The sequence below is a fragment of the Diadema antillarum genome, unplaced genomic scaffold, assembly GCF_040938485.1.
Source record: "Diadema antillarum isolate AM-2024a unplaced genomic scaffold, OU_Dant_1.0 seq00000688_RagTag, whole genome shotgun sequence".
NCBI lineage: Eukaryota > Metazoa > Echinodermata > Echinoidea > Diadematoida > Diadematidae > Diadema > Diadema antillarum.
Window position 1 is genome coordinate 1,036,776 of NW_027271593.1, and position 22,261 is coordinate 1,059,036.

Genomic DNA, 22,261 nt, shown 5'->3' on the forward strand with positions numbered 1-22,261 from the left:
TAAAAGTATCAAGGCATCATAATAATATCACAAGCTATATAAATGATAAGGTAAGCCTTATTTTTGCAATATTAATAGCAGAGTCTTATTTCCCATTTAAAAATGCATGTGCTTTGTATCAACCTTTGTCCTAGCATGACATATACAGGTAAGTAACGTAGATTAAATAACCTAGATTACAGACTTTGTGAGGATAAAATACATTATTTCTGGTCAAAGTACAATATTCTGGTGCCGCTGCGACAGAATGGTAGTCATTCATGTCCATCGTGTGTGTTCATAGACACTGTTCATACATAATGTGAAAAGCAAAAGTCATTATTAAACTGTTCATTCAAAGACATAAAACATGTACAATATTTGATGAATTGCCAAAAAAAAAAAAGAGAAGTTTAAACCAGCCCCAGCTATTACGATTTCCGACCTCACGGAAGAAAAAAATTATGTAACCTATTAAGGCGAAGAGAATACTATTTTCCTTTCTATTTCGAAAACCTACCAAAACTTGCCGAACACGCTTGATATGTTCACGTCACTGAATCCAGCACTGAATGGACTCAGGAAAGCAAAAGCAGACAAGGTCCTATAGGCAATACACAGATTCAAGGTGTAACTGTTTTCCTAGGTGAGCTTTTTGTTGAAATAGCCGAATAAATGCCATGCTATATACCGCAAAGGGAATCTAACGCTTTTCCGTGCCCATCCCCCTGTAGTCGGGTTCCTTATGTAATTTCGCCAGATTTTTTTTTTTTTTTGTAGAGTATCAAAATTATACATTTTTGGAAAGGTTATTGCATAAGCAATCAGGAAAACAATGTTTCCATTTGTGCCGATACCTATATGGCCGCCATCTTGGATTTTTCCAAAATGGCCGCCATGAAACATGTTTTCTTCGATATATCGGCTTCTAAATGACCCAGAAATTTGATTTTGACAGCAAAACTACCATTTTCAGGGCCAAGAAATCCAATGGTAGCAAAATGAATAAGCTAAATCTAACAATAACCTCAGATAATTGACAATTTCAATTTTATCACTTGTTTTACAAGTGACCAGACATGAACATTGCAATAAGTTAATGTCCATGGCTGTGGGATTACTGCTCATCATAAGAGAAATGGATTCAATCTCTAAGGCTTCAAAGGATTCCAATGGCAGACGTTTGGACAATATCATTTCATGACATGTATACTTTGTATTATGTTTTGATTTTCGTTGATTGGAAATAAACTATGATTGAATTTAATTGAATTGAGAGATAACCGCATTAAAAAAAGAATCAGATTCAACTGTGAACTTGCCTGACTGACATTTCCTATTTAATTGTCTGTATTAAGTAATCAGATATAAATGTTCCATTACCCCCAAATCTGTCCAGGCGTTGTAGGCTGTGCCAAAACTGCCCCCCTCCCCCCCCCCCCTAGTTCTCGGCCATCAGTGGTATGATCGCGACGAAATTGGCATGCATGGCACCAGTAATCTACACGAATGTGTCATAAGATTTTGTGAAATAATACATTTCTAGTCTTTGATCATCAATTGATTATGCAAATTAAGCCAAAGATCATATTTTAGTCTAATTAGATAATCGAGAGTCTATTTTTGGTTTGTATATCTGTTGTAGCAAACTCAACAATTGTAAATTTCAATTCTTATGTATTTTGTTATTTTTGGATTTTTCTATGTATTTTATATTTGTTTTTGACTTTTGTTTTTTTTTTCTTTTTTTATTGCAAATTGACAGTGACCACTTTTCTAAAGTAATCAGCATAAAATCAATAATCAACGTGATTAATTGTATCGGGATTTATGAGTTGTGTCTACCCAAAGAACCAGCATAATCATCCTGACAGAAATTGGTTTAATCTCTGAGGCAGCCAACTTTCTTTCCATCTCATCTCAATCATTGTTATCGTCAGTTTCATTTTTGGTCTGAAAACCCTCATCATTTTGACACCCGCTGCTGCCTCGGCACAGAAATAAATTTAGAATGGTTTAAAAATCTTTGCTGTAGGTTCGACCATAAACTGACATGTTCTGTTTCATTAACTGTTCTACAACTAATCAGACTTAAATGTCCACTTTGGTAGTTAGTGTCCATTACAAATCAAAATACCCCTGATGACAAATATGGGTTTATTCTTTGAAGCAACAACTTTCTCTACATTATCATAATCTCCATTATCGCCACCTTTCAGTCCATACATTAATTATGCTTGCTTAGAGTGTTCTCATCATTGTGATCCTCAATGCCGAACCAGCAAAGAAATTCAGGGGAAACAAAAAATAAGCTAGATTTAACCATAAACTCACCTGAATTACAACTTCCGATTCATTGATTATTGCACAAATCATACGTAAACGTTCCACTGAGAAGAAAACGTTCTCCTCATGATGGAAATGGGTTAAATCTTTAGAGGAAGCCTTTTTTTTAAATCAAAAAGAAATCCAATGGTAAAAGCTGACAGCCATACTGCAGAGGATCAAACTGAGGATCGTGCAGAGCAATGCTGGTGGGTCCTCTCACTCTGGCTTGGGTATGGACTCTTAGGATACGATGTCTCACAGCTCCAAGGGCGAGAGGTAGCTTGTCAATTTCTCTCCAATGCTTGCAGAAGGGATGCCGTCACAGTTCGGAGATAGTCCTGATGTAGATGCATTTGGGTTAGTAGGCTGCACAGACAAAGCTTGCCAGAGTAGCCAGCATCCTAATTTCAGTCCCTTCATCCCCTGTGAAAAGCATCTACAGAAAACTGATTACATCTCTTCTGCCTTCATATAAACTTGCAGCCAGGTTGCTATGCGTATAATATTCCAGTGTTGTCAGCACCAGTGAACGCATAGAAGATTGGCCCTATGGCTCTCCATATATGTGATTTATGATTATTAGAAATGTTGATCCATAAAAAGTGAATTGCATAAAAGATGAAAATGAATCTAGGAAATTTGGTTTTACAGATTTATAAAAAATCTATAACGCAAATCGCAATTTCTGGTGAATATGAGCAGTCATTTTTTATGCAAATTAGATGGTCAAAGATCATCGAATTATGTTTGGGAACTGAATTTTTTTTCCGATCAGTGCACTTATTTCTTTAGTGTAATTATCATTTTTTTTTTAGGTAAAGAGAACTGGTTTCCAACTTTTGCCTGTATGAAACCTCAAACAGAGAACTTTTTTTTTTAAGAAATCCTACTAGACTATCACGACTATATAATATGTACGAGAAAAAAGGACACACTGTGTGAATATATTTCATCACTCAGCGTGTACATGATATTCAGGGGTTTTTCCTTTCGTTTTGTCCACCATTGCTTGAATTTTCACAACCCCTCTTATACCTCGCTTCCTGCTACCTCATTTTACTTTCGAAACCTAAGCTGTTTGTTCCGATATCCGCTATCCTCAAACTAAATGCCAACTATAAAACAATACAGGATCTATAGCTTTGCAACATATTTTCTCTTTTTCTTTTTTTTTAGGGGGTGGGGGTTTTCTTATTAGAGAAAAAATAGATGAGGTCGCCAATGTATAAAGATAACAATAAAAGCAGTAGGAGCTGACAAATTGATATAAAAAGGATCATGCTTCAAATCGATACACTGACTGATGTCGCTAAGAACCCAGATATCTGTAATCAAAACTAGTCACATGTGGAATTATGCCTATTAGCTTCCAAAAATGTGTTGGCTTCCATTGGCTTTCAACGATACTTTACAAGAAAATGATACGACGACAGCACGCCGATTTTAATAAAAACAGGGACTAAAACATAACGTTTCTATCACAATTAATAGTAACATAAATCAGCGGCAATAAACAGAAATGTAGTAACATGTACCAATGCATTGATGACAAAAATGCACAAAAGAATGTTCGCACAAAAGTGATTAGGATTTTGTTTTAGACATTAATAAGAACTAATGAAGTACATTTTGATTGAAAATATATAATTACAGCTTCAGGAGAAACAATGAAACCATTAGAACAACCTTCCTCCTGTAAAAATAAAAAATAAAATAAAATATTTTAGTCACATTTAAAATTCAGCCCAATTAAATTTTCGGTTTAAAAAAAAGAAAAGATAAATGAAATTCAGGAGACTGATTCGGGTCACATAAAATTTTTACCACAAAATGAATATTTATTGATAGCAGGAACAAAACACAAAGAAAAAAAACATGAAGCTACTACAGCTGAAAGAGCAGACTTCAAGTTTTAAAATGATGTATAACTCAAATCAAATGGACTCTCCTAACCTATCTAAATATTGGAAAGAAAGCACACTTCAGAAAAGTGGGAACTGAGAAAAGAGCCTCTGAAGCACAGGGTCTATTCAAGCTTTTAACCCTAACTAGGCCGGGGGGGGGGGGCCTGCGAGCCCCCCCCCCCCCCCTTCTCGACGTTTCGCGCGATGTATCGTTATCGCGAGAAGCTATTGCCGCGACGTTTCATGACTTTTTTCTTTCGAGTCTCCCGCATCTTTTGACACCAAATTTGCGATGCCCGGGTGCGCGGTTCCGAAGTTGCGCATAAATATGCACATGCATGTCAGACCAAAAATTGCTCAAAAAACGTGAATTTGTGTACAATTTCAATGCAAACTGTGTTTACTGGCAAATTTCATAAAAGCATGATTATTTTGGGGGTTTATCGATTAAAATCAATTGATAACGCATTTTCTTGTTCGTAACAATGTCACGGACAAATTTCATCGAAAAAACAATGAAAAACATAAAGTTGAAAAGACAAAGAAATACATAAGATATTCAAAAAACAATAAAATACTTAGGAAATTTTTTCTGATTGTGCAATTTTTTCTCTTACATTTGCTAAGGACACTAAAAAGAATATTTACACCAGAAATGTGCCTGTGTTGAGCTTGATTAAGTGATTTATACCAAATTGTCTGATTTCATGCATCATAATGCATAAATTAGCATAATTTAGTGTAAATGATAATTTTTGAACAAATTGAATTCATGATACTTTAGATTACATCATAGGCAATGCGTGTGCCAATTTTCGTCGAGATCGCGCGGTCGATGGCCGAGATCCGGAGGGGGGGGGGGCCTGGGAGCCCCCCCCCCCCCCCCCCCCCCCCCCCCGGCTCTATCATCTACCTAAATTAGTCCATGGGCCAGGCCAGATATTGGTACCATCTGAGGTGGCAAAACCTTTTTGGTGTCATTTTGTTTGTCGGGCATAAATATGCCTATCAAGCTATGATAGCATTTCCAAATGAGTAGCTTAGTCATAATAAATGAATTTTTATAACCAATTTGGTTTCGTTGTAATATGCCTATACTTCTGAATCGAAACTAACCGCTATACAAAGAAGAGCACTGTCTTCTGTATGTTCCATAGAGCTGTAAAATGCAGCTCTATGGTATGTTCACAGGTGTTCTGTTGTAAACGCGGTGCGCTTAGTCTTTATTCAAGGCAGCGAAGGGAATATCCAAAGGTTATGATGTCCACAGCGCTTAGTTTTTATTCTAGACGGTAAAGGGAATATCCAAAGCATATGATACAGTGTATATCGTTTTATCTAAAAACAACAACAACAACAACAACAACAACAGAACAATTCCTCGTGAATTTTACCGTATTTTTCAATTATTTTTCATTTTCCGGCGAAAACGCTACGTTGAAAACACTAATACCACGCCAATGTCGCTTTATTTCCATCCAACAATATAACATAATGCAAAAACAATGAACTGGTACCCTACGATACATTACAATGAATAATATTATAAATGAACAGAGTGATTTTTGTTTAAAACTGATGTATTTGTTGATAGGGTAGTGTAAAAACAGTATAGATAATCCCTTTTATGAGGAACTTTAGATATGATAACGGCACATTGGTCTAGATAAAGACTAAGCGCACCGCGTGACAGCTGTGGACATCATAACCCTTTGGACATTCCCTTCGCTGCCTTGAATAAAGACTAACCGCACCGCGTTTACAACAGAACACCTGTGGACATACGGAAGACAGTGCTCTTCTTTGTATAGCGGTTAGTTTCGATTCAGAAGTATAGGGATTTAAAAACGAGACCAAATTGGTTGAAAATTCATTTATTATGACTAAGCTACTCATTTGAAAATGCTATCATAGCTTGATAAGCATATCTATGCCCGACAAACAAACTGACACCAAAAAGGTTGTGCCACCTCAGATGATACCAACAACCCATTTTTCGGGTCTTGGCCCATGGACTAAATAGCCCGGCCTAATTAGGGTTAATCTTCACCAAGCTGTGCTACCTGTGCAATGAATGGGACAAAAAGAAAGTTACCAGTTTAACCACAATGAAGGGATTATCAGATTAAGCTGAAATTGGTCATGCTCTATTAACACATTCTGTCCATTATAGATACCAACTTTCAAAGCAGTAGTATCATCCTTTCTAAAGTTATAAGAGTTGAAAGTGAAGAGTGTGTATAGGGTTTTTTTGAGAAATGGAAGGGAGACTCCAAAGACACACCTTATCATACTATTCTATAAAAAGTGTTCAAAATTAATTGCTACAAAAACACTTTCCTGTTCATTTTATGATCCCAAATTTTAACATAATGTAAAGGAAGACTTGTTCTTTCAAAAAATATATAAAAGTAAATCGTTAACGGGCTGTTAATGATTGCCGCGACACTGTACAGGCATGCTCACCTGGAAACATTGAACTGCACACTATTTGAATATGAGACCATTCCGAAGCAATAATTATCATACATTAATAGGTGCTCTTAAATGAATCCACAATTAAGGATTGGTATACAATCATCCCCAGCATTCCCACTGATTCCCACTGATAAGGTACTAGCCATCCCCTTTACAGGATCTATAGCTTTGCAACATATTTTCTCTTTTTCTTTTTCTTTTACGGGGTGGGGGTTTTATTATTAGGGAAAAAAGATGAGGTCGCCAATGTATAAAGATAACAATAAAAGCAGAACAAACTGACAAATTGTTACAAAAAAAAATCATGCTTCAAATCGATACACTGACTGATGTCGCTAAGAAAACAGATATCTGTAATCAAAACTAGTCACACGTGGAATTATGCCTTTTAGCTTCCAAAAATTTGTTGGCTTCCATTGGCTTTCAACGATACTTTACAAGAAAATGATACGACAGCACGCCGATTTTAATGAAAAACAGGGACTGAAACATAACGTTTCTATCACAATTAACAGTAACATAAATCAGCGGCAATACACAGAAATGTAGTAACATGTACCAATGCATTGATGACAAAAATGCACAAAAGAATTTTCGCGCAAAACTGATTAGGATTTTGTTTTAGACATTGATAAGAACTAATGAAGTACATTTTAATTGAAAATGTATAATTACAGCTTCAGGAGAAACAATTAAACCATTAGAACAACCTTCCTCCTGTAAAAATAAAAAATGAAATAAAATATTTTAGTCTCTTTTAAAATTCAGCCCAATTAAATTTTCGGTTTAAAGAAAAAAAAAGATAAATGAAATTCAGGAGACTGATTCGGGTCACATAAAATTGAAGAGTTTGTTCGCAAAAACCGAATGGTCCATTTTTGAAGAGTTTGAAGTATGGTCTCTGTCATATAGTACGAAATGATACCTTTTAAATGATATATTGGTCATTACATATAAAGATACATTTTTGAAATTATGGTCAAAAGAAGCAAAAATTGTCTTGTTATTCTCTTTATCTTTCTTGAACTTTAATCGCAAATATCTCCATTTGGCAAATATGGACTTATCGGTTTTTGGGAACAAACTCTACAATTTTTACTACAAAATAAATATTTATTGATAGCAGAAACAAAACACAAAGAAAAAAAACATGAAGCTACTACAGCTCAAAGAGCAGACTTCAAGTTTTAAAGATAATGTAAAGTTTTGGTACCTCAAAAGTTTCCCTGAATTTCCTTGTCTTAGTTTGTGTTTCAGGTTAAAGTACCTTTCATATAACTAACACTGTGAGACTTACTCGCCCCAAAGTGCTCTCATGTCTTAGAAATCATGCAATAGCCGTTTACTAGTATGCGACGCCGTACGGCGGCGAGGTAGTACACGTATTGTACGAAACCATTATTGCAGGATAACTGTGACCAGCAGCGTGCAGCCCCATACGCATAGCTAACTGCGACCAGCAGCCCCATACGCATAGCGTAATAGGGCTTCGCATTGTAGCATTCAGGATCATGACAGACTATAGTATCGCGGGTAAATATGAACTTAAAATCCAAAAATTTCTTCAATTTGAAGACTTACCAGTTAAGTTGAAGTATTGAAAACAGGCTTCGGGCAACGTTTGGTTTTGCCAATAGTCCCTTTTTGTTCGAATTGATGACTGAATGTGACTCGGTCGAGAGGACCTTGGGAGAGCCACACTGAATTGACGGCCAGCGCATGCGCACACAGACATCTTATCCGTTCATGGATTTGAAATTTGTGCGCATGTGATGTGTGCGCATGCGCTGGCCGTAGTATTCAGTGTATGTAGCTCTCCCAAGGTCCTCTCGACCGAGTCACATTCAGTCATCAATTCGAACAGAAAGGGACTATTGGCAGAACCAAACGTTGCCCGAAGCCTGTTTTCAATACTTCAACTTAATTGGTAAGTCTTCAAATTGAAGAAATTTTTGGATTTTAAGTTGATATTTACCCGCGATACTAAATCTGTCATGATCCTGAATGCTACATTCAGTCATCAATTCGAACAGAAAGGGACTATTGGCAGAACCAAACGTTGCCCGAAGCCTGTTTTTCAGTACTTCAACTTAACTGGTAAGTCTTCAAATTGAAGAAATTTTTTGGATAAGTTGATATTTACCCTCGATACTAGTCTGTCATGATCCTGAATGCTACAATGCGCAGCCCCATCTAGCTATGCGTATGGGGCTGCTGGTCGCAGTTATCATGCAATAATGGCTTCGTACAATACGTGCTCGCGGTACCGCGTCGAGTCAACACGGCTCTGGTACGAAACCATTATTGCATGATTACTGAGACATGATAGCACTTTGGGGCGAGTAAGTCTCACAGTGTTAGTTATATGAAAGGTACTTTAACCTGAAACACAAACTAAGACAAGGAAATTCAGGGGAACTTTTGAGGTACCAAAACTTTATATCATCTTTAATATTGTAACATAATTAACCCGACTACTGCGACTGCCCTGATCGTCTTCTTTCCCGAAAGAATCATTTATCTCTGGCTTATGCTCCTAATAATCTAAGAAATAAAATTTGAGAAGGTATTCTAGGAACGATCTCTCACGCAAACTGAAGGAAAAATCGTTTCCCGCGTTGATTTCAAGTGTAAATTTGATTGGTAGCACAATCAAAAGGACAGTACGTTTGTCTTGCCATTTTACACGGTGTATATGTATATAGGATGTCATGTTATCTGAAATGCCAATCAGGCAGACGGAGATTATATCCTGCGTTAAAAGCATTGACCTATTTTCTCCAGGTTCTCGAATGCAAGTGTTATTTCTACTTTTATTCACATCGTTTCCTTTTAAATAGATAGATTCACCAAATTCAATGTCAATGAAAAACCAGTTAGCCACTATTATACCATAATCATTAAGTTTTTAATGAAGAGGGTTTTTTTTCATGCCATTGTATCAAATTCAATGTCTTACATTAATCCCAGATATGACAATAGTTTTCACGTGCTCTTTATATGAGGCCTGTTTTGTAACTGTCTGTATTAACTGTATGGTGCTAAATCAGTCCTATATTTTTCCTTTAAACCCAAAATGATATTGATTATAGGGAGTTGTTCACTTTCAAATATACAGAGCGTATAAAAAGAAAAGGTAATCCAAATTTGGAGGGCTGCCATTTCTTAATTGTCCGTTACGAAGAGCACAATGTTAGTTGAAAGGAAAGGGGAACTTTTCTTCTTTCCATCGATATCTAATTATGTTGACAATTGTTATGCATGATTGAGCACATGGTCTTTAAAGACAACAATGACAAATTGCACTTTTTCCAAGTTTGCGTGTTATTGTGAAGGAACAATGCATGTCTCACTGTATGGATGAGATCTGTCAATGAAAGTTGCCAAATAGGCCAGCCTGTACGAATGCAAGTAGTGTTTAGGTTTTGTGTTTAGGGTTTGTGTTTAGGTTTTCTCCTAACATTTTATGGTCCATAACCTTTAACATGACCTTCAGTCTGAAAACTTGGTCGCTCCCACAGAGGCCAATCCACACAATCCATTTTTCTCTGTTCACAGGGATGCCAAGTTCAAAAAAATTTTATGAGTGAGATTTTCATGACTCGGCATCTCGGCGCGCGAATGTGTGCGCGAGGGGTGGTGTAGGAGGGGTTTTTTTCCCCCTCGCACAGTAGGGAAATTTTTCAATCTGTAGCTCTTAATGGTGCGATCAGGTGCATGTATACTTCAGTGATTATTTTTTACTTATTTTGACAGACAAAAGGCAAATATACCTTCAATTGCAACTATCACTTTATAAAATCCTTTGAGCTATGCTCATTATTATAAGCCTAAGTTGCAGACTTCGCCCGATGCGTGAGAACAATGGATGGCATGCGTGAGATCGTGAGATGGTCCCTAAATGCTTGAGTCTCACGCAGAATGCGTGAGACTTGGTAGCTCTGTGTTCATATGCAACACATAGCTCCCAGTGGCAAACCATGTCTTGAATATGAAGAGAGTAAAATGGATAATGGTTTCGCCTTAATGGGAAGGACCAAATATCGACAACGTGGCCATGTTGAAGGTTATGAACCATAAAAAGTTAGAAGAAACCCTAAAACACGAATCTGCAGTCGTGCAGGCTGGCCTGATGATTTGACCACTTTCATTGACAGATCTCATCCATGCAGTCAGACATGCATTGTTCCTTCACAATAACACGCAAACTTGGAAAAAGTGTAATTTGACATTTTTTGTCTTTAAAGTCCATGTGCTCAGTCATGCGTGACAATTGTCAACATAATTTGGTATCAATGGAAAGCGGGAGAGTTCCTCATTCCTTACAACCAACATTGTGCTCGTCATAACTGACAATTAAGAAATGGCAGCCCTCCAAAGTTGGATTATCTTTTTTCTTTTCGATACGTTCTGTATATTGTATAATATACGTGTACAATCCTTTCCAGGACTTTTGAAATAGAATGCAATACTTAATGAAACAATTTCTTTCATGGGGTTTATCTTCTTTTTGATAATTATGTTGGTATCGTGTTTGCATTCTTTAGCAAGTCCGGGCACATGCCAGGGCCGGCGGAGAGTTTTCAAAAGTGTGTGTGTGGGGGGGGGGGGGGGGGACTTCCGGGTTTCCTGAGCTAACAAGCAAAACAGCAAAATCAAGCAAAATCTATTTCTTTTTAGTGCCACTTACAATTTGTACGTACTTCCGGGTTAAAAAAGTGGGGGACCCAAAGTGATGACATCACCTTATGTATTCCTTTGTGCCCCCCCCCCCCCCCCGTCAGCCGGCCATGCATTCTATACGATAAAGACAAAGTCAATATACCATTATCACCATTATATTTGAAAAGATATACAATCGAATCAAGTATATCGGGTTGAATAACTTCACAATCCATCACATTTAGTTGAAATCGGAGGTAGACATGATTTCACAATATATCAACAATTTCGCTTTGAGCTGAGAAAACGTAGAAACAATCACTCATTATCTTATCATGTAAGTCTTCAAATTTTGAATATAGCTTGATATGTACGATGAGATAAAAGGAAGTCCAATTCATGAATACCATGGGTTTTTTTTTTTTTGTAAATCAATTTGCGAAAAGAAAATGACTAGATTTTTAATTTGAAAGACCGATATCGATCGGTGGATGATAACGTCTGAATTTGAACGCATGTTCCTGTTGTTCTCTTGGAAACGGCATAAACTGTTTGTACGAAATCCTAGCCTATAATTACGCTCCCGTGATCTTTTGTACGTTGATTCTTTCGTCACGGTTATATGAGAGATGGTCTGATTTATGTCTTTTTTTAACAATAGGTTGTGATCATTGGACAGTGGCATGGGTTTCTTTTTTAATGCAGGAGGGTACGCAAACATGCTATTTCGTTGGAGACATATCATTCTGACATTGCAAAGAACTAGATAGAGTTGAGACGAAGCGAGCAATTGTCGAATGTTTGGACGGTAATACAATCTCTGTTTACAACATTACCAGCTTGTCAGAAGTCGCATCATGTTTTTTTTTTGTTTGTTTGTTTTTTTTTTAAGAGCGCCTACCACTCTGATGTGTCGATACTTTCAGTTGTCGATTCGTGTCTCCTTAAAAGTCCTGGTTATTACTCTCTATTTCCCTTTAAGGCTCTTTTTTCTTTCTTATCATTGCTATCTTTTTCATCAGTATCTTACTTCCAATGTTATATCATACTTCAGTAATCTGATGCAAATGAAAACAGTCTCAATAATCTTTCTTGATGCTGACCTTCTCCTATCAGGAGAGTGGGAGAACTCATCCACCTCCCTCGTTCAACAAGTTGCTTTAATTTTATCTGACAGAATATAATGGATGTTTCATTACCTTCCTTTGTTTTATCAAGAGCGTGGCATATCGACAGCTTTATATAGGAGGGAAGAAGTGAGATCAGCCGAGAGGAAAGCGTTTGTTATCATGTGTTGGTCCTGTTGGATCTGTTGGTATGCTGTAATTAGATCTTATTTCTGTTTGTTTCTATTGGACTTGTTGGAATCTGTATCTTGCAATTTGTCCTAATGCAATTCTTCTGCCCTTTATTGGGTTCTTTTGTTGGTCCCCATGCACCAAAAAAAAAAAAAAAAAAAAACGATTACCAACAGAAACCAAGAAACACCATAAGATACCAACAGAAATGCTTTGTTGATTTTCTTTATTGGCTCTATATTATTTTTGACCAGGGCACGTTGTCGAGTACTACTTCGTTGTATAGGAGAATAATTTATTCACCCTGGAAAAAAAAAAGAGTAATCACTCATTGCAACAAAATATGATTCAAATCTAAATTGTCCATCTTGCAATCTCAATATTATGGGGACATTTGCGATTGTAGCGCAGACGTTGTGTGGTATTATAGTCTGTGAATAACCATTATACAAAGTATTGCCTTCTGTCTTAAATAAGAATGGTTTTTATACTACTTACGCACATTTGGATGTTAGATATCAGCCAAAGATTTGCCTGAAGTATTTATGCATGTGTTTCAAAGTAACTATGTGGTTTATGGGGATTCATTTCACCTTCTAGGTACTCGCACACTCTTAGCTCAAAAAAACACAATAGTTTTCAAGGACCCAAACTCTGGAATGATCTTCGTGCAGATTTAATGTAATGTTCTTCGCTGTTCATTTCCAAACAAAAACTCAAAGTAATGCTACTTAATGATAATAACTTGCCTAATTACAATCATTTATCCTGTTATTTTACATTATCCTCGTTTAATGCATGGTGGATCGATTTGCAGTGTACGCTTGCATTATCTCTGGTTACAGAGTTAAAGGGGATGGCTAGTAACCGATCAGTGGGAATCAGTGGGAATGCTGAGGGATGATTGTTCCAATCCTTGTGGGATTCATTTAAGAGTACATTATATATCTACTGTTGTGTGAAAATTATTTGCTTCAGAACGGTCTCATATTCAAGTAATGTGCAGATTAATACCCCGTCACTGACCAGGGACGCTTACCTGGAAACATTAAACTGCACATTACTTGAATATGAGACCATTCTGAAGCAAATGATTTTCACACAAGAAAAGATATAAATGTGCTCTTAAATGAATCCCACAAGGATTGGAACAATCATCCCTCAGCATTCCCACTGATTCCCACTGATCAGTTACTAGCCATCCCCTTTAAAGTGATTGCATAGTATTGGTGGAGATGAGAATTTGGCTTTTAACTTTTTGTGAGATACTTATAGAAACCATTTAAAAAATAGTACAGAGCATACAATTTCAAAAGGAATTCAAAGTTTATTAGATGAAAATTGGTATTGGAATCGCTGAGACATCCAAAAACAAAGTAAAACAATGTGAACGTAATAAAAGTTGGGTCCCATCTTTTATTTGGAATGCTCTGATTTGGCTATCACAGCCATCTTAAAACCGATTTTCATCAAAACATATTAATAAACGTTGAACCCGTCTTGGAATTATATACTCTTTCATATTTCATGAGAGCTTTCTCATTATCTCATCAAAAAATATTAGAAACTTGAAGTAAGGTCTCAACCAAAACTATATACTCCCTTTAATGCTTCCATATAATCATTACAATAGTACTCATACTTTGAATTCCTTATGAACTTGATGGTAGATATATGCTCGTATACTTGTGTACAGACAGTACTCATTATATAGATGATGACTGGCGCTGGAGGGAACATACCGAATGTTCCACCCGAAGGATTTGAAATGCTATTGAGGGACGTTATAAGTCCCGAGGCGAAGTCGAGGGACTTGTAGCCTCCCGAAATAGCATTTCAAACCCTGAGGGTGGAACGTTTGGCACATGTTCCCGACAACAAAAGTCATCATCTGTTAAGTTATATGGGTTAGTCAAATACGTCAAATACGTCAACGTCAACCACCAGCGCAACGCACTCGATCGCTCGTTCGCATGTTGCAGAGGCAAAATTCACTGTGCGCGCGCGGTCCTAGGCCTTCTGTCATTTATTACGTGAAAATGTTTTCCCATGGGAGAACATGACAAAAATGTTCGCCAATGGGCGAACGTAACAAATGTGCCTCCATCACGTGACTGTGTTTAGCCAATCACTAACAGGTATTTGACTAACCCATTTAATGTATGCTAGTATTTCACGCAATGAAAATAAACGTGCTGGAACTGTTTACTGTAATGACTATGTCTCGAGTGTAAAGACCGTTGCATTTTTAGCAATTCAATTCAATTCATTTCATGTCATTTCAATTCAATTCAATTCAATTCAATTTAGTAACTCAGCGCACCTGCCACTACATGTTGTACTTTCCTTGTGCACACACATATGCATGTATGTGTGTGCGTGTTTGCGTAAGTTTTATGTGCGTGTATGTGTGTATACGTGTACGTTATTGTCTGTATACATATAGCTGTGATGTCTGCACGCAGTCGCTATCTGGACTAAAATAGAAGTGACTAAGTGTGTTCTTTAAATCGTGCACATAAGTTTCGACTTTCAAGTTTCCGGTTCATTCGTCTTTCTTCCTTCTAAACACACTTACCTTTTGATAACAAGCATAAACTAAAGTGGAATTTACTGGTTAAACAGGAGGTGGGGGAGGGGGTAGGAGAAAAACCAGGTACCGTAGGAAAACAACGTTTGTAAAACTATAGTATTCAGCAACTGATTAAAGAGATTGTATAGTTTTGGTTGAGACTTGGATTAACATTTCCGTGTGTGTTTTGTGTGTGTGTGTGTTTGACATCGCAACAACCTCTTTTGAAACATAAAAGAGCCTTCAACTTTAAAAGGAATTTAAGATTTAACTTTCTGTAATGGCTGAGATATCCAAAAACAAAGACGTCCTAATAAAAGGTGGGACCGCCTTTTTATTAGGAGTATTTTTTCCCACTTTTTTGTGGGTATCTCGTGCATTTATAAACCGATTATCATCAAATGTATTTTAAATTACTCTTAGAATGTTAGCTGTTTCATATTTCATAAGTGGTTTCTAATTATCTCACAAAAAAAATTAAAGCGGATATCCACCCCAAAAACAGATAAACTTCAAAAGAAAGAGAAAATGTGAATTAAAGACGCATTTATTGTGCAGTTGCTCGGTTGACTCCTTACCTTGCGCTCTAAATTGCTTTGTTGCCATTAATGATATTCTATTATTGTTCCTTATCTTGTCAATGCAAATCTCTGTAAAAGAACTGTAGACTTTCTTTTGTCTCCACACTTGTAGCCAACCTATCTATTTTCCCCCTCATTTTTGGTTTTTGATTAAATCATTTTTATCTTTAATTTCTTTCTTCTTTTTTGTTTTCACTCTACCATTGTGATTGTTTATTTGTTAGTGTTGTTTCATGTCCCTCTTGTAGGTATCTCGTTTTTTTTTATCCGTACCCCTTGCTTGTTAATGTTGTTAATAATGTTTTATAGTTTGATTTGGAAGTATTTAAAGGAATGGTATAATGTTGGTCAAGATGGGGACTCACATTTTTTAAAGAAGAATTGCACCGGGAAAAAAAAAAACTTCAAAGAAAGAGAGAAATATTCCCCACAGAACGACATAAAAATAACAAAACCAGACAAGAAATAAGGAAGATATGACATTTTGAAATTTCACATTTCTCTGAAAGCCTTTCTTGACCTGTCCTCGAACGAACTCATAAGTGACAATTTGACATACTCTTGTCATTTGTCTCTTTCAGAGGTGGAAGCACACCAGAATACATAATTCACAGAGAAGCATAGCTGAAACACGTTTCATTTGAATTGAAAATGTCAGTTTTAGACGAAAGCCAAAATTCTGATGATTTTCAAATGAGGTCTGATCAAGAGAGGTCATGAAAATATAACACAAAATTAGGCCAGTATTAAGATTTTATTTAGATGAGAGTTCCAAGTTGGAATTACAAGGCCTTTCTGAGATGGAGATAGTACAAGTAACCTGGGCCAGTGGTTTCGGCTCTGGGAGAGTTTTTTATTTTTTTTTTATTTTTTTTTTTGGGGGGGGGAGGTGGAGCATTTTTTGAAACCTCTAATTCCAGAAAGATGTAGATAATCATAATGAAAATGTATCCAATTTCGTATACGAAGAGGCCAAAGTAAATCATGAAATATAAATGTCATGTCAAATAAGTTTTATCATCATTTGGATTTCCATCATTTGATGCTACTGTGTCTTTTCTGTGAAGGAGAGTTTTATATTCCATAATATTCATTATCTATTCGAGAGTTGTTTTGAAACTATCCTGTTTCTATTTACAGCTGTATAATGCCAAAATCAGTCCTACAATACTTTACTTTTACTTTTTCCTTCCGCTTGTACCCGGGGACGTCGCGGGGAGACGTAAGCATCTGTTTGCTGCAAGGCGGGTAGCCTGGAGAAGGGACATATCGTGAGCAGTCAGGGTATCTGCCACAGAGTCTCTTCTGCGTCGCCTTGGTCAGCCTCTTGCTCTTGCACCAGAGCATCTCACGTTGTAAGCTTGTAAGGGTGGCTGGTTGGGTGGCATCCGTGTAAAGTGACCAAACCATTTGATCCGTTGTTGCTTGATATGGTGTAGGACAGGTGTAGCGCCTACTATGTCTCTGATCACCTCGTTTCGTATCATGTCCTCCTGGTCTTGTTCACGGCTTTCCTGAAGCACTTCATCTCGCATGTTACCAACTTCTGCTCAAGAGCTTTTATCAGGGACCATGTCTGGCACTGGTAAGTGAGAGTTGGCAGGAAGATGGTGTTAATCAGCTTTGCCTTGGTGCACATCGAGATATTGGGGTGTCGAAGAAGGGGGGGGGGCAGTTGATAGCTGACCAAGTTTGCTTTCTGACAGCGTGTTTCTATTTCTCTGTCCACTTCCGATCTTCTGTAAATATACTGCCAGGTACTTGAATTCAGTCGTCTGATTTTCATTTGAGCTCCATTGGTGTTGATTTCAAGCTTCTTTTGGGTCCTGCTGACTGTCGTGCCACCAGTCTTGCTCACACTGATTTTCACGCTACAAGTCTCACAGCGTGCGTTGAGCTGGTTTGTGAGCTCCTGCAGTTTTTTCCGTGTTGTCTTTTATTATGGCTTGATCATCAACAGACATAAATTCGTTAAGTGCCTCCAGATATGGATTGGCCTCCTTTTTGATATGGTCCATGTTCATGGTAAAGAGTAGAGGGAAAAAAGGACTCACCCTTGTCTCTCCCCTGATACCACGGGGAACCATGGTTGGAAAGTCCACTAGCGGTGCTAACTGCGCTCTTGCTATTGGTGTACATAGCTCTGGCATTGTCTAGGAGCTTCCCGCTGATGTCATACTGCGCCAAGACCCTCCAGAGCTTGTCTCTGTTCACTCTGTCGAATGCCTTTTCTTGGTCGACAAACACCAGATGGAGTGTTTTGTTATACTCTAGGGTCCTTTCACTCAGCTGTCTCAGTGCAAAGATGGCGTCAGTACAACTTCTCCCTTCCCTAAAGCCAAGCTGAGCGTCGCTCAGTAAAATGTTCTGATTTCACTCTGGTGCGTTTCCTACATGGCTGAGGAGTGATCTGCTCCTGTAGGTGCTACAATCCTTATTCCCCTTTTTTCTCCCATATAGGTACCACATCAGCGTTCTGCCAATCCTCTGAAACTCTCCTTTCCTCCCAAGCCTTTTGAAAGATGGTTGTAATCACTCAACTCCTGTCCCTCCACAGGCCTGAATAGCTTCTGTTGTTATGCTATCTACGCCTCCTGCGCGCTTTTCCTTTAGGGCTGTTCTTGATGGCCCATCTTACTTTACTCTTCAAAATGGTGGGTTCGGAGTGGGTTCGAATCTTCGCTTGTTAAACTCTTAAGATTTACAACAATGTAAAACAAGGTACCACACTATGATGCATCATTAGCTTGCCCTTTTTATAAAGAGCGTGACCTATGGAAAGTTTAGGAGGGAAGAAGGGAGTTTAGCCTATAGGGGATTGGGTCAAGGAAAACAAGGAAAGCTGGGGAATGAAAAGAGGCTTCCTTCGTAATACTATAGGAACAGACCAAACCCCATTCACATTCATATCCATGATGTAGAGTTGTATTATTATATTGTAATGGCGCTATTGCACAAACATCATAAATAAAACTCCACATAATGGACGTCCACTATGTATAAAAGTAACGATCGACTATCAGCCAGTCAAAATATATTTTATGATGGCGTTGGATAAAACGATATGCTATTTTGCTTTTCATCTTGATCGTTCATGTATTGTTTATCAATCTAGAGTGCAGCACAACAATGGTCACCACGCTGTCTCATTAATACCCGAAGTTCTCTGAACAAAGCTATAGAATTGCTCTCTGAGCTCGTATATTGTTCATGTATACTACGAGACTAAAATTTTCGCAAATCTGATTTACGTACACTCGCGGGACTGTGAATTCGTGTTGTCTGGCAGTTGGTCTTTGAATTGACATATCGTGTGGACAGTTTCGGATTGCTTTTTTATGTGTGGTGTCATCAAGGAGTTACAATTTAGAATTGTCGTTTTATTGTACGTTTGGGCGCACTGCCAACTAGACTTTATCATAAAATGTCTTGAACTGAAAAAGGGGAAAAATAGAAAAAAAAAACATGGTCAAGGACATGTAGAAATACATGATTCTTCGAAGAATACATGATCACAAAGAGCATGATAACTGTGTTGTCACTGTGAGGAGATACAGCTTCAGTGCATAGACATCCTATATGAAAAATATGAATTTTGTGTGTGTGTGTGTGTGTATGTATAATGTATTGGATAATGCGTGTGGATGGTGTAGAAATATGGCATTGTTTTATCAGTTCAGTTCAGTTTCAGTTTATTTCATTTCGACACGATCACTCACTTCAGCCAATGGCTGTTCTTCATTGAGTCCGTGAAGAGGAAAAAACAAATCAAAATAACATAATACAACATTTTATACTTAGTATACATAGAAAAAAAAATACACTGTAAAATCAATGACATATTTAAAGAATACTACCATTTATACTGACATAATTCTGTAAAATTACTTACGTATTAGAAAAAAAAAGAAAATATGCATATACATAGGCCTATACTCATGTGATAAATGAGAAAAGGGAAAGAAGAAAAAAAAATAAAAGTGGGACCATTCAAACATGAGACTTAATACACACACACACATCATTAGACTGCAAGTGATTATCTTAAAAATCCTACCTTTGTATAAAACGTATCTATCGTTCTTATGAATGCAACTAAAGAAGCATTTTGTGTAACGTCGCTTGGCAAACTATTCCACATTTGGGCAACACGATATCAAAAACTGTGGTTTTGTTTTATTTGTGGTTGGTTTGGGTACATCTAACTGGAGGGTTGTCTTCTTCAAACCATACAAATAGTGTCTATACTAAATAAATCGTTTATATGTGAAGGCATGTTTTCGTTTACAATCTTATACATAATGCATAACAACTGTTTATCGCGGTTATCCCAAAGACGATCAATGATATCATTACACCTTGTTTGAATCAACTGACATAGGGCTTCACTTTGGAAATTTCCAGTCAACCCGTATAACCACTCTGAGAGCTTTAAATTGTATTTTCTGTAGGTTTTCGCAATATGCTTTTGCCATGTTCCCCCATATAAGACTGCAATAATCCATCTGGTGCAGAATAATGGTTTTGTAGAATATCATTGCCATTTGCTGCGTGATAAAAGGTCTTATTCTTTTCAATAAATACAAACTCTTGTGCAGTTTTTTTTTTCTGCAAGCATTCAACATGTTTTGTTCAGTCTAAGTAGTGGTCAATGTGTACACCAAGGTATCTGATATGCGTGACCTGATTAATGACCACGTCTTTAATCTTTACACAAGAAACTGAAATACCCTTTTGTCTCCTTCTCGATCCAATCAATAGAAACTCATTTAGGGGGGGGGGGGGTATTTAGTGCCGACTTATTTTTACACAGCCATGCATTTATTTTATCTAAATCTTCATTTGTCACGAATCTATCAACGTTGTTACAAGAGTAATACAAACATGTGTCATCTGCATAGAGAGATACCATACTATTCTTTATGCACAAAGGTAAGTCATTTAAATACAAAATGAACAGTAAGGGACCTAGATTCGAACCCTGGAGGATTCCACACTTAATTGTCTGTGGTCTAGATTGAACTCCATTGACAACTCTGCACTGGGTGCGATCTGTCAGGTAGCTGCAGAACCATTCAACTACTGAATCAGACAGGCCATACTGGCGCATCTTACGTAACAGTGTAGCATGGTCTACTGTGTCGAATGCCTAATGCGACTACGCCTACAGACATTCATTGGTCAAGTTTGTTAAGCCAGTATTCAGTTACATTAATTAAGGCCGTCATTGTTGAGTGTTTGGGTCTAAATCCTGATTGATGCACTGCCAGAAGTCCTTTCTCTTGAAGATAATTGTACAATTGATCAAATATGAGTTTTTCCGTAATGTTTGCTATCACTGGTAAAATAGATATTGGTATACTATTGTTAACCTACGATCTTTGACCCGCACCTTTGTGTACGGGCGTGACACGAGACCCTTACCATGCCAACGGAACCTTGTTTTGGTGCATCGACAGATTGAAAATATAAGTAAGAGGTTTACAAATATATTCAGCAATGGACTTTGTCACATTGAAAATGCATTTCCAGGTTGTTTCATGTACATCACCTATCGGTCATTCAACTAGACAAACATGTTTACGGGTAGGGATAACGAGACAAAGAGTGCGAGTGAGGGAGCGAGAGAGAAAGCGAGAGCGAGAGAGAGAAAGTGATAGGACAGGTGTAAATGTTTTACAAGTCGCGCCATCGATGACCGAGAGGAGTTCATTTATTTTTGCATGTCAATTAATGTAGAAAGAAAAGACAGGAAATAGCTCCAGTTCCGGGAGAGTGCTGTAGAGGTGTTTTCGTTCAAGCCCTTTTAGTTGTATCAAATATTCCAAATGCCTCGAAAAGGAGTGTCGTAGTCGAGTAGCAATTTAACAGTAGAGTTGGATCTTTTCGTGGCAGACACCATTTTGATTTCACCGAGAGAACATTGAGTTAGCTCCGTGATGGCAGAAAACCAACCTGCCACACCCAGGCGCCAGTTGGCAAGATAATTTTGTGTCTAAGCCCAATTTCGTTTGCGGCCAGGAGCCGTCCGTCCACCTTACCGTCAGCCTGTATACTGGCTGATTTGAGTTCAGATTTTGTTTGCTGCCAGAAGGCGTATTACAACAGCCTTTGCAGCCTTCCAGTAGCCAAGAAGAAGAGGCATTTTGGTTATATTACACCGGTCATTGGTAAGTTAAATTGCGATTTGATTTCTGCTTTGTCGTGTAAAAGGATGTGAATGTGTTTCAGGGCACCACATATAGCCCCGGAGAACCCCGTGAATAAGTGATAAAGTATATTATAATGGTGTACAGTTTTTGAAAACGATGCGGTGATGTTTGATAAGCTATGCACTGTTATATTTCCAATGTTTGAAACATTTCATTATGTGAATTTTGTATGTTAATTGGATAATAATGCAGTTCTCAAATTTTCACGGTGATGTCAGGATTTTAAGCTGATAATGTTTTTGTGTGT